Here is a 13,802-nt window from a genome sequence, read left to right on the forward strand (position 1 = left end):
GGACTGCAAGGAGATCCAACCAGTCCATCTTAAAGGAGATCAATCCTGGGTGTTCACTGGAAGGACTGATGTTGAAGCTGAAACTCCAATAATCTGGCCACCTGATGCAAAGAGCTGACTCATTGGAAAAGACCCTGATGCTGGGAAAGATTGAGGGCAGGAGGAGAAGGGGACAACAGAGGATGAGATGGTTGGATGGCATCATCGACTCGATGGACATGAGTTTGGGTAGACTCTGGGAGTTGGTGATGGACAGGGAGGCCTGGCGTGCTGCAGTTCATGGGGTCACAAAGAGTTGGATACGACTGAGCAACTGAACTGAACTGAACTGAGTCCCATTTGCAGCAAATAGATGCATCTGGAGATATCACGCAAACTGAAGTAAGCCAGACAGAGAAAGACAAATATGATATCACTTATATGTGAAATCTAAAAAAAAGAGAGAAAGATACAAATGAACTTATTTATAAAACAGAAATAGACCCACAGATATAGAAAACGAATTTATGATTACCAAAGGGGAAAGGTGGGAAGGGATAAATTAGGAGCTTGGGATTAACAGATATACACTGCTATATATAAAACAGATAATCAATAAGGGCCTACTGTATAGCACAGGGAACTATATTCAACACTTTTTAATAACATATAAGGGGAAAGATTCCAAAACAGAATAGAGATATATACATGTATAATGGAATCACTGTGCTGTATTCCTGAAACTAATACAATACTGTAAATCAGCTGCTGCTAAGTCACTTCAGTCGTGTTTGACTCTGTGTGACCCCATAGACGGCAGCCCACCAGGCTCCCCCGTCCCTGGGATCCTCCAGGCAAGAACACGGGAGTGGGATGCCATTTCCTTCTCCAATGCATGAAAGTGAAAAGTGAAAGTGAAGTCACTCAGTCATGTCCGACTTCTAGCGACCCCATGGATTGCAGCCTACCAGGCTCCCCTGTCCATGGGATTTGCCAGGCAAGAGTACTGGAGTGGGTTGCTATTGCCTTCTCCGTAAGTCGGCTATACGTCAATAAATTTTTTAAAGAAAAAAAAAGATATATATACCCCAATATTCATTGCAGCACTATTTACAATAGCCAAGACATGGAAGCAATCTAAGGCCTTCAACAGATCAATGGATAAAGATGATGTGGTATAATGTGCAATTTTAAAAAAGGGTATAAAGGAACTTATTTACAAAACAGAAACAGAGTCATAAATATAGAAAACAAACTTATGGTTACTAGAGGGGAGAGGGTGAGAGGGAAAATTGGGAGATGTGGATTGATATATGCCCACTACTATATATAAAATAGAGAACTAATAAGGACCTCCTGTATAGCATAAGGGACTCTACTCAATACTCTGTAATATGGGAAAAGAATCTAAAAAAGAGTGAATATATGTATATGGATAAGTGATTCACTTTGTTGTACAGCAGAAACTAATACAACATTATAAATCAACTATACTCCAATAAAAAAAAAAAGATGTGGGGTATGTGTGTGTGATACACACATACAATGGAATATTACTCAGCCATAAAAATTGAAGTAATGTCATTTTTAGCAACATGGATGAAGCTAGAGATAATCATGTTAAGTGATGCAAGTCAGAGAAAGACAAATACATGATGTCACATAGGTGGAATCTAAAAAAAAATGATATAAATGAAATTACTTTCAAAATAGAAATACACTCACAGACATGGAAAACAAACAGTACCAAAGGGGATGGAAGGGGCAGGGTAAATTAGGAGTTTGGCTTTAGCAGATACACACTTCAGTTCAGTTCAGTTCAGTCGCTCAGTCATGTCCAACTCTGTGCGACCCCACGAACCTCAGCACACCAGGCCTCCCTGTCCATCACCAACTCCCAGAGTCCACCTAAACCCATGTCCTTTGGGTCGGTGATGCTATCCAACCATCTTATCCTCTGTCGTCCCCTTTTCCTCCTGCCCTCAATCTTTCCCAGCATCAAGGTCTTTTCAAATGAGTCAGCTCTTTGCATCAGGTGGCCAAAGTATTGGAGTTTCAGCTTCAACATCATATAAAATAGATAAACAATAAGGACTACTGTATAGCACGGGGAACTATATTCAATATCTTGTAGTAACCTATAATGGAAAAGAATAGACATACATATATATGTAAAACTGGATCACTTTGCTATACACCTAAAAGCAATACAACATTTTAAGTTAACTAAGCTTCAATTAAAAGAAATAGTTTAAAAAATAAAATAGGCTAAAAAAGCAATACTGAGTGGAAGTGGAAAGAAGCAAGCTATAGTTCACAGTATCATTAAAACTGAACTGAAAACAATTTTTAAGAAGTTACCCAAAAAATTATAGGACTATCCCTATAGAATGATACCATTTTCATTTTTTAAATGTATTTTTAAAACATACAAGGGGGCTTCCTGATGGCTCAGTAGCCACCTGCAAACACGGGAGATGCAGATTCAATCCCTAGTCCAGAAGGATCCCACCTGCCACAGAGCAGCTGGGCCTGGGCCAACTGTTGAGCCCGTGCTCTGGAGCCTGGGAGCCACAGCTGATTGAGCCCGCTGGCAGCATCTACTAAGGCCCACACCCCTGGAGCCCCTGCTTTGCAGCGAGAGGCTGCCACAGTGAGAAGCCCACAAACGGAAACCAGAAAGTGGCCCCCACTTGCAGCAATTAGACAAAGGCCCGGGTTGCAACAAAGACCCAGCACAGTCAAAAGCAAATAAATGAAATAGATAAATAAAAATTATTAGATTAAGCCTGAATGACTCAACTACTGAGCCAGTGAGCCACAACTAGAGAGCCCACACACTCCAGAGTTCTCACACCACAGCTAGAGAGAAGCCAGCATGCCACAACCAAGACCTGATACGGCCAAAATAATTAATTTTTAAATACATACAAAATAACATATATTTATAGAGAGGCAGGATTGATTAAAGATACACACTTGCTTTATTTGGGAGTTGACTGCCACAGACCTCAGGAAAAAATGCATCTTGCTTTTGCAGAGATCAACATAGTTCAGCAATGCCCAAGCTTCTTTTTCAGAGAGGTGAACCTCAGCTTAGAGGAAGAGCCAAGGAGGCTTCCATGCTGAAGGTGACATGGAGAAGAGGTAGTAATCACACGGGAGTCAGCTCAGGGAACAAATGGAGCGCATGGCCACCTGCTGCTTCCCTGTGCCCTGCCAGGAGAGCACTGCGAAGCAGAGGCATCCAGGTTCCCAAGCGGGCACCAGCAACACCTCCAAAGCAGACTCGGAGGCCTCCCTGCTGGCGGGGACCTGAGGAACCTGAGGATGAGGTTCCAAAAGTAGTCCCTGCAGAGGCTAAGAGTCTAATCAGGAATAAAAGTAGACAAGCGGGGCGGGAGGTGGGAAACGGAGCTTGGTGTATGTGTGTTCAGTCCTGTTTGACTCTTTGCAACCCCATGAACTGTAGCTCACCAGGCTCCTCTGTCCATGGAATTTTCCAGGCAAAAATACTGGAGTGGGTTGCCATTTCCTTCTGCAAAGGAATACATGATTAAAGGTATAGCCTCCAGACAAATCTGGCTTCAAATCCTCAATCTGTAGCTTGCAGCTATATGAACCCAGACAAGTTATTTTAAAACCTCTACATTATTTACAAAATGGAAATAAACTAGTACCTGCATTATATGGACTTCTCCAGTGGCTCAGACGGTAAAGAATCTGTCTGCAGTGCGGAAGACCCGGTTTAATCCCTGGGTCAGAAAAATCCTCTGGAGAAGGGAATGGTTACCCACTCCAGTATTCTCGCCTGGAGAATCCAATGGACAGAGGAGCCTGGTGGACTAGTCCATGGGGTCGCAAAGTCTGACATGACTGAGCAACTAACACTTTCACTTTATACTTCCTGTAACATTTTATATGTATTAATCCATTACAGTCACCATAAGGTTATTGGTTTAATGAACAGTGTCTGGCAAGTAGTAAGCATTCAAGCCCATTGGGTACTATAATTATTATTTTGTTGCTGTTGAGCCAATCAGTCCAGTCCGACTTTTTATAACCCCATGGACTACAGCATGCCAGGCTTCCCTCTCCTTCACCATCTCCTGGAGCTTGCTCAAACTCATGTCCATTGAGTCGGTGATGACATCCAACCATCTCATCCGCTTTCATCCCCTTCTCCTCCTGCCTTCCATCTTTCCCAGTATCAGGGTCTTTTCTAGTAAGTCAGTTCTTCCAATCAGGTGGCCCAAGTATTGGAGCTTCAGCATCCGTCCTTCCAGTGAATATTCAGGACTGATTTCCTTTAGGATGGACTGGTTTGATCTCTTTGAAGCCCAAGGGACTCTCAAGAGCCTTCTCCAACAACACAGTTCAAAAACAACAATTCTTTGGCACTCAGCCTTCTTAATGGTCCAACTCTCACATCCACACATGACTACTGGAAAAACCATAGCTTTGACTAGACGGACTACTGTCAGCAAAGTAACATCTCTGCTTCTTAATATGCTGTCTGGGTTGGTCATAGCTTTTCTTCCAAGGACCAAGCGTCTTTTTATTTCATGGCTGCAGTCACCATCTGCAGTGATTTTGGAGCCCAAGAAAATAAAGTTTTTCATTGTTTCCATTGTTTCCCCATCTATATGCCATGAAGTGATGAGACTGGATGCCATGATCTTCATTTTTTTAATGTTGAGTTTTAAGCCAGCATTTTCACTCTCCTCTTTCACTTTCATCAAGAGGCCCTTTAGTTCCTCTTTACTTTCTGCCATAAGGGTGATGTCATCTGCATATCTGAAGTTATTGATATTTTTCCCAGTGGTCTTGATTCCAACTGTGCTTCACCCAGCCCAGCATTCTGCATGATGTACTCTGCATATAAGTTAAATAAACAGGGTAATAATATACAGCCTTGAAGCACTCCTCTCCCAATTTTGAACCAGTCTGTTGTTTCATATTATGTTCTAACTGTCGCTTCTTGACCTGCACACAGATTTCTCAGGAAGCAGGTAAGGTGGTCTGGTGTTCCAGAAAATTCTCTTTCAGAATTTTCCACAGTGATCCACACAGTCAAAGGCTTTGGTGTAGTCAATGAGGCAGAAGTAGATGTTTTTCTGGAACTCTCTTGCTTTTTCTATGATCCAGCAGATGTTGACAATTTGGTTTCTGCTTCCTCTTTTTCTAAATCCAGCTTGTATATCTAAAAGTTCTCAGTTCACAGACTACTGAAGCCTAGTTTGGAGAATTTTGAGCATGATCTTGCTAGCATGTGAAATGAGTGCAATTGTGCAGTAGTTTGAACATTCTTTGGCAGTGACCTTCTTTAGGACTGGAATGAAAACACTTTTTCCAATCCTGCGGCCACTGCTGAGTTTTCCAAATTTGCTGGCATATTGAGTGCAGCACTTTCATAGCATCATCTTTTAGGATTTGAAATAGCTCAACTGGAATTCCATCACCTTCACTAGCTTTGTTCATAGTGATGCTTCCTAAGGTCCCTTTAACTTCACATTCCAGGATGCCTGGCTCTAGGTAAGGGACCATACCATCCATCATAGTTATCCGGGTCATTAAGATTTTTTTGTATAGTTCTTCTTTAAATTATTATTTAAAGGTACATATTTATAGTAAATGTCTAAAAGCAAGAAGTAGAAAGCCAGTCACTAAATTCATTGTAGTAGTTGCCTTGGTGGCAAAGAAGAAAAATGAAATAAGGAAGGAAAAAAAGGAGACTTGTATTATAGCAATAATGTTTTGTTCACTTTTATTAAAATACCAAAACAAATATGATGTTTGCTAATTTTATTATTTTTTCACTAACTTGCTGTTATTGTTGTTCAGTCGCTAAGTCGTGTCTGACTCTTTGCAACCTCCCATAGATTGCAGCACTCAAGGCTTCCTTGTCCTTCACTATCTCCCAGAGTTTGCTTAAACTCATATCCATTGAGTCAGTTCAGTTCAGTTGCTCAGTCATGTCCGACTGTTTGGGACCCTAAGGACTGTATCATGCCAAGCTTCCCTGTCCATCACCAACTCCCGGAGCTTGCTCAATCATGTCCATGGAGTCAGTGATGCCATCCAACTATCTGATCCTCTGTCATCCCCTTCTCTTCCTGCCTTCAATCTTTCTGAGCATCAGAGTCTTTTCTAATGAGTCAGTTCTTCACATCAGGTGGCCAAAGTATTGGAGCTTTCAACTTCAGCATCAGTTCTTCCAATGAATATTAAGGGTTGATTTCCTTTAGGATTGACTGGTTTGATCTCTTTTCTGTCCAAAGGACCCTCAAGAGTCTTCGCCAGCACAATTCAAAAGCATCAATTCTCTGGCGCTTAGCCTTCTTTATGGTCCATCTCTCACATCCGTGCATGGAAAAAAACATAGCTTTGACTATATGCACCTTTGTTGGCACAGTGATGTCTCTGCTTTTTAATACACTAAGTTTGTCACAGCTTTCCTTTCAAAGAGCAAGTATCTTTTAATTTCATGGCTACCATCACCGTCCTCAGTGATTTTAGAACCCAAGAAAATAAAGTCACTGCTTCCCACTTTTCCCTCTTCTATTTGCCATGATCTGATGGGATTGGCTGCTATGATATTAGTTTTTTTAATGTTGAGTTTTAAGCCAGCTTTTTCACTCTCCTCTTTCACCCTCATCAAGAGGCTCTTTAGTTTCCTTTCATTTTCTGCCATTAGAGTGGTTATCACCTGCATATCTGAGGTTGTTGATATTTCTCCTGGCAGTCTTGATTCCAGCTTGTGACTCATCCAGCCTGGCATTTCACATGATGAACTCTACATATAAGTTAAAAGAGCAGGGTGACAATATACAGCCTTGTCGTACTCCTTTCCCAATTTTCAACCAGTCCATTGTCCCATGTCCAGTTCTAACTGTTGCTTCCTGACCTGCATACATGTTTCTCAGCAGACAGGTAAGGTAATCTGATATTCCCATCTCTTTAACAATTTTCCACAGTTTTCACTAACTAATATTTGTTAATACTGGGTGATAGTATATTGTACTTTTTACTATATTTAACTTTTCTAATAAAAAAGAATTTTAAGTTTGTTTGTTTGTTGCCAATACAACAGCTATGCAGTATGCTCAAGCCAAAAAAACTGACAATTTGGCAAATAAATAGCATCCCAATGTCCAAGCCAAGTCTTACGATTCTCAAACTTTTATTCAACAGTTCAACTGTAGTTCTTGGTCCAAGGAGCATTTATATTTTAAGCTAAAAACTCAGAAGCACTGGGAGAATTTTTGGAGAGCTTTCCTTATTCAAATCCACAAACTCAAAATATAAAAACACTCATGAAAAACACTGATATTTAGCTGTAGAGCCCTTATTATATGCTAAAGCAATACTAATTACTAGACAGTTGAGGGAGGTGAGTGGGAAAAAGTACAGTCCCCTTATGGGAGTAAGAACTTTATCAATCCATTTTGGAGAAGTGCTGAGCATGGGAAAACCTCCACACCATGCCTTCTGCTCCCCTGGCCAACATACTGAATGACCATATTTTAAATGAAACCAACCAAGTTACAAATAGCTTTCAATTTAATCTGATAAATTTTAATTTAGCCATAAAAGGCAGCAAAGGTGTGTATGAACAGACTCTAAAACCATATGCTGTTTTTTTTTTTTAATATGAAAATGACTAATTTTAAAATGAGACAATACATTCTTTGAAATGTGTGAGATTTTGTGCTATTTTCAGACTCTGGATTATCTCTCTTGGTGTCATTTATGGAATATTACCTTTTGATGTTAATGGTGCCCTTTAAAGTACACATTTTGGGTAGAACAAAAAAACAACTATCGAGGCTATTTGATTCAAGAGACAGCACAGATCAAGAGACGGCACAAGATCAAGAATAATGAATTTTTAGCTTGTAAAAACTTGAAATTCCTAAATGGAAGCTGATGATACTGTGAGCTGCTTCATTAAATATATCCAAGCGAGAGTCCCAGTGGTTCTCCATTAAGGGCATGTGAAAACTTAGGGGGAAGGAGGCTCTTCTCAGGGAGGAGCTATTGTCACAATGGCGGGGGTGTGGGGTGGGCACTTTTGGCATTTTAGTGGGCAGGGCCAGGGAAGCTAAATGTCCTACAATGCACACAACAGTCCTGCACAACAAAGAATTGTCTTGCCCTAAATGCCAATAGTGCCCCTGTTAAGAAGCACTGTGTGAGAAAAGCTTAATCAGTTTTGTTCTTAAACTAGGAAACAGCCTTCAGCACTCTTTCAAAAATGCCAAAATCATGTGCTTATAAGGACACAAAGAATTTTTTAGTGTGTTCTCAACTTCATTACTTACAAACTGGGAAGTTCAGAACTTTTTTCCTTTCCCATGAACAGGTTTGTCTTTTCAAAGGCTAATTTTCACTTATCTTGGGATTGATTTCTTTTTCACAAAGAAAGTACAATTAAAAGCTTTTATTGGAGAAACTAATTGGAAAAGCTGTCAATAAAAAAGTCAGTGAACTAAATATCCTATAAGATACATTTTATCTTTTCAAAGTAGGAATTCCACAAATCATTTTCCAGAGAATTAAGAAACTTTCTTAGGACTCCCAAGTAGACCATACACTCATCCACAATGCTTCTGGAAATAATAACCACAATCACCATTTACCATAGGTCATGGATTCTACCAAGTGTTTTTGCATTTGCTATCTCTAAGCTTTATGACTCCTGAGCGTCTCCTGGACAGCAAGGAGATCCAACCAGTCCATCCTAAAGGAAATCAGTCCTGAATATTCACTGGAAGGACTGATGCTCAAGCTGAAACTCCAATACTTTGGGCCACCTGATGCAAAGAACTGACTCACTGGAAAAGACCCTGATGCTGGGAAAGATTGAGGGCAGGAGAAGCAGATGACAGAGGATAAGATGGTTGGATGGCATCACCAACTCAATGGACATGAGTTTGAGTAAGCTCCAGGAGTTGGTGATGGACAGGGAAGCCTGCCGTGCTGCAGTCCATGGGGTCGCAAAAAGTCGGACACGACAGAGCAACTGAACTGAGCTGAAGCTTTATGACAACTCTGCAAGATAGGTATTATCATCTCCATTTTAAAAAGAAAGAAATTACAACACTGAGAAATTAAATTCAAATAAATGTGGCTCAGCTGGTAAAAGATCTGCCTGCAATGCAAGAGACTACAGGCAATACAAGAGATGGCCTGCAATGCAGGAGACCTGGGTCCCATCCCTGAGTCAGGAAGATCCCTTGCAGAAGAAAATGGCAACCCACTCCAGTATTCTTGCCTGGGAAATCCCACGGACAGAAGAACTCGCTTGGCTATCGTCCATGGGGTCACAAGAGTCAGACACAACTTGGCAACTACACCACCACCACCAGTGACAGACTGTATTCAAATTCAGAGTTCTAATACCAAACGCTTCCACTACAGCGTGTCTCCTCCAGAAAAATAGCTAAATTTCTGTGAAAAATTGTTCATTAGCTAGGTACAAAGCTACTATTATTCTCCACCCTAACTTAACAGAGACTAAAGAATATACAGACAAGAGCTCCACTAGCCTCTGGAGCAAAAGCCTTCAGTCATTTAACCACATTCCACAGGCATAAAAATTAGCATTGGCTTAAGCAGACTATTTAAGGAACAGAGGCCAAGCTGACAGGAAAGATATGCAAACTCCCAATCAGTCCTTCTTTTCCATTCTTAAGTACAGTGTTAGTTGTTTCTTACCCTTTCATTCCACAGAAATGAAGCAGATCAAACTTCACAACAACGCAGATGCAAATAAAATCCTGTAACACACTGAACAGCTATCAACCATCAGGTAATTGGATATGGCCAAGTGTCAGCCAGCGACCATAATCTTCAACATCCATCCAAAAATGGAATCGTGTGCACGTAGTTGGTAATAAAGTTCCACAAAGTGAGTAAAAAAAGATTTCTGAAACTTTTATACCCTGGGTATAAAAAGCAGAAAAAGAATACAAACATAATGTCCTGCTATCCTAATTATACTTTGTTTTCTATCATCATAAAAATTCCCTAACTAATTCAAAATAAATGAAGGATTCATCATGAGTAAGATGGAGCCCAGAAAATTGGCCATTTTTCAGAGTTGGAAAACTGATAAGTACATTAGCTGTATATCAAGACCAACCACATGGCAAATCTATATCACAGGTCTACTCAGCTGCTATCCTTTCTATGGACCAACATAGCAAATACAGACACATTTCAGGATGACTGCCTAATTAAAAATAAAAGCAATACTGCTGAACTTGCCATCCTGCTGTGAAATAATGAGTTGCAGTTTCCATTCAAACCAAAAGCAATCTAACATAAAAACTGGCATCCCCTATTTAATTAGTCATGAGTATACACAATGGCATATATTACTGCCAGACAGATCAAAAAGCCAGTTCTTAAAACTGTATTGTCTCTTTTGGATAAGCATATTATATGCTGTTGTAACTACAATCCACCAGGCCCTAGGTCATGACATAAAACAGAAACTTAGGTTGAAAGTTGTAAAGGCATTTAAAAGAGGTTAACTAGTCCAATCTTTCCAATATTCATTGGAAGGACTGATGCTGAAGCTGAAACTCCAGTACTCTGGCCACCTGATGCGAAGAACTGACTCTTCAATCTTTCCCTGATGCTGGGAAAGATTGAAGGCAGGAGAAGGGTCAACAGAGGATGAGACGGTTGGATGGCATCACTGACTCGATGGACACGAGTTTGAGCAAGCTCTGGGAGTTGGTGAAGGACAGGGAAGCCTGGCATGCTGCAGTCCATGGGGTCGCAGAGTCGGACGCAACTGAGCGACTGAACTGAACTGAGTCCAATCTTTCAGCCAATTCAACAATCCCCTCTATTAAAAAAATCAAATGTTGGGTCCCCACTAGGTACAAGGCATTATGGTATGTGCTATAATATTTACAGAGCATTTACTATAATCCAGATATTCCTCCAAGTGCTTTATATTTAATATCCATATCAGTTCTATAAAACAGATACTACAGTTGATCCTTGAACAGTGGTGGGGGTTAGGAACTCTGACCCTTGATGCAGTTAAACATATATATATATATATATATATGGTCCCCAAGTTCCTCTGCATCCAACCAGTCTCAGACCATGTGTACCATAGTACTTACTATTGAAAAAAATATGCATATAAGTGGACCCATGCAGCTCAAACTCATATTGTTCAAGGGTCAACTGTATTAGTATCCCTGTTCTATGAATGTGGAAACAAAGACATGACATGAAGGAAGTACTTAACCTGCCCAAGTACTTAACCTGCCCAAGTTCTTAGAGCCAAGACGTGGTAGAGCCAGAAATTCAAATCCAGAGCCTGTGTCATTAATCACTATACTATTACGTCTCTGAGAGGACATAGAAAACTGAATAAAACATGACTCCACCCCTCCAGGAACTTAGTCTCCCAGGAGAACACATGTAAATCAATAAGTACAATATAGCATACTAATTGTTAGTAACAGGTTAGAAATAAGGAGGGCTTAATACTTATTGTTCTTACTTGAGGGTGAAGAAGTAGGAAAGGAAATATGTGATTTAAAAGAGGGGAACAAGGACTTTCCTGGTGGTCCACTGGTTAAAAATCTGCCTGCCAATGCAGGAGACACAGGTTCATCCCTGATCCAAGAAGATTCTACATGCCATGGGGCAACTAAGCCTGTGTGCCACAACTACTGAGCCTGTGCTCTAGAGCCCACATGCTGCAACCACTGAAGCCTGTGTCGTAGCTCATGCTCTGCAACAGGAGAAGCCACTGCAATGGGAAGCCCATGCATTGCAACTAAAGAGTAGCCCCAACTCACTGCAACTAGGGAAAGCTCATGCACAGCAACAAAGTCCCAGAGAAGCCATAAATAAACCAATTTTTTTTTTTAAAGATGAACAGAATAGGAATTCCCTGGAGACCCTCTATAGCCTGGGTTCAATCCCTGGTTGGGGAACTAAAATCCCTCAAAGCTATATGGTACAGCCAAAAAAAATTTTAAATAAAAATCATAAATAAAATTAAATTAAAAGATAAACAAAAAACCCAAAGCAATCTACAGATTTAATGCAACTCCTACCAAATTACCCATGACATTTTTCACAGAACTAGAATAATCCTAAAATTTACATGGATCCTCAAAAGAGCCAGAACAGTCGAAGCAATCCTGAGGAAAAAGAACAAAGCGGGAGGCATAACCCTCCCAGGCTTCAGACAATGCTGCAAAGCTACAGTAATCAAAACAATAAGGTACTGGCACAAAGTCAGACCTATGATTAGTGGAACAGACTAGACAGCCCAGAAATAAACCCACACACTTTCAGTTAATTAATCAACAAAGGAGGCAAGAATATACAACGGACAAAAGATAGTCTCTTCAGCAACTGATGTTAGGAAAGTTGGTCATCCACATATAAATCAATGAAGTTAGAACACTCTGTCACACCATGCACAAAAATAAACTCAAAATGGTATAAAGACTTAAATATAAGACTACTACTACTAGGTCGCTTCAGTCGTGTCCGAGTCTGTGGGACCCCATGGACTGCAGCCTACCAGGCTCCTCCATCCATGGGATTTTCCAGGCAAGAGTACTGGAGTGGGGTGCCATTGCCTTCTCCCATTACCATCATTACTTTCATGTAAACAATAGAAAAGTGTTATAAATGCTCGTCTATATTTAAAAGCTTGCAAATCTAATCTTTTCTTTGTTGGTGGTGGTGGTGGTGGTTTAGTTGCCAAGTTGTGTCCAACTCTTGCAATCCCATGGACTGTAGCCTGTCAGGCTCCTCTGTCCATGGGAGTCTCCAGGCAAGAATACTGGAGTGGGTTGCCATTTCCTTCTCCAAAATTTAAGACATGACACCATTAAATTTTTAGAAGAGAACATAGGCAAAACATTCTCTGACATAAATCATACCAATGTTCTTAGATCAGTCTCCCAAGCTAATAGAAATAAGAGCAAAGTAAACAAATGGGACCTAATCAAACTTATAAGCTTTTGCAAAGCAAAAGGAAGTCATAAACAAAACAGAAACACAATCTATGAACTGAGAGAAAATATTTGCAAACAATGCAACCTATAAGGGCTTAATTTCCAAAATATACAAACATCTCATATAACTCAATAACAGAAAAACAAACGACTCAATCAGAAAATGGGCAGGGAACTTCCCTGGTGGTCCAGTGGTTAAGACTCCATGCTTCCTTTTCAGGGGCATGGGTTCAGTCCCTGGTCAGGGAAGATCACACATGCCCCATACCACCAACACCACCTCGCCAAAAAAAAGAAAATGGGCAGAAGATCTAAACAAACATTTCTCTAAAGAAGACATATAGATGGCCAACAAGCATATGAAAAGATGCTCAGCATCACTAATGATCAGAGAAATGCAAATCAAAACTACAATGAGGTACCATTTCATGCAGGTCAGAATGGCCATCATCAAAAAGTCTATAAATAGCGACTTCCCTGGTAGTCCAATGATTAAGACCCTGAGCTTCCAATGCAGGGGGCACTGATTCAATCCCTGTCAGGGTCACTAAGATCTGGCATGCCATGCAACATAGTCAAAAAACAGTCTGCAAACAACAAATGCTATAGAGGTTGTGGCGGAGAAGGCAATGGCAACCCACTCCAGTGCTCTTGCCTGGAAACTCCCATGGATGGAGGAGCCTGGTAGGCTGCAGTCCATGGGGTCGTGAAGAGTCAGACATGACTGAGCGACTTCACTTTCACTTTTCACTTTCATGCACTGGAGAAGGAAATGGCAACCCACTCCAGCGTTCTTGCCTGGAGAATCCCAGG

General features: G+C 40.7%; 1 protein-coding gene across 8 annotated transcripts in view; it reads right to left on the reverse strand.

Moving 5' to 3' along the window:
• The window catches only part of TESK2 (testis-specific kinase 2), a 138,678-nt gene that overhangs the window by 108,006 nt on the left and 16,870 nt on the right, over nt 1-13,802 (reverse strand). The window contains exon 4 of one of the 8 annotated variants that reach the window (XM_010847838.1): nt 9,700-9,926. The exons of the other annotated variants lie outside the window; for them this stretch is intronic. The gene's annotated coding sequence lies outside the window, so the exon portion shown is untranslated. The remainder of the gene's footprint in view (nt 1-9,699; nt 9,927-13,802) is intronic. 8 annotated transcript variants of the gene reach the window in all.

Source organism: Bison bison, unplaced genomic scaffold (assembly GCF_000754665.1).
Source record: "Bison bison bison isolate TAMUID 2011002044 unplaced genomic scaffold, Bison_UMD1.0 scf7180017864256, whole genome shotgun sequence".
NCBI lineage: Eukaryota > Metazoa > Chordata > Mammalia > Artiodactyla > Bovidae > Bison > Bison bison.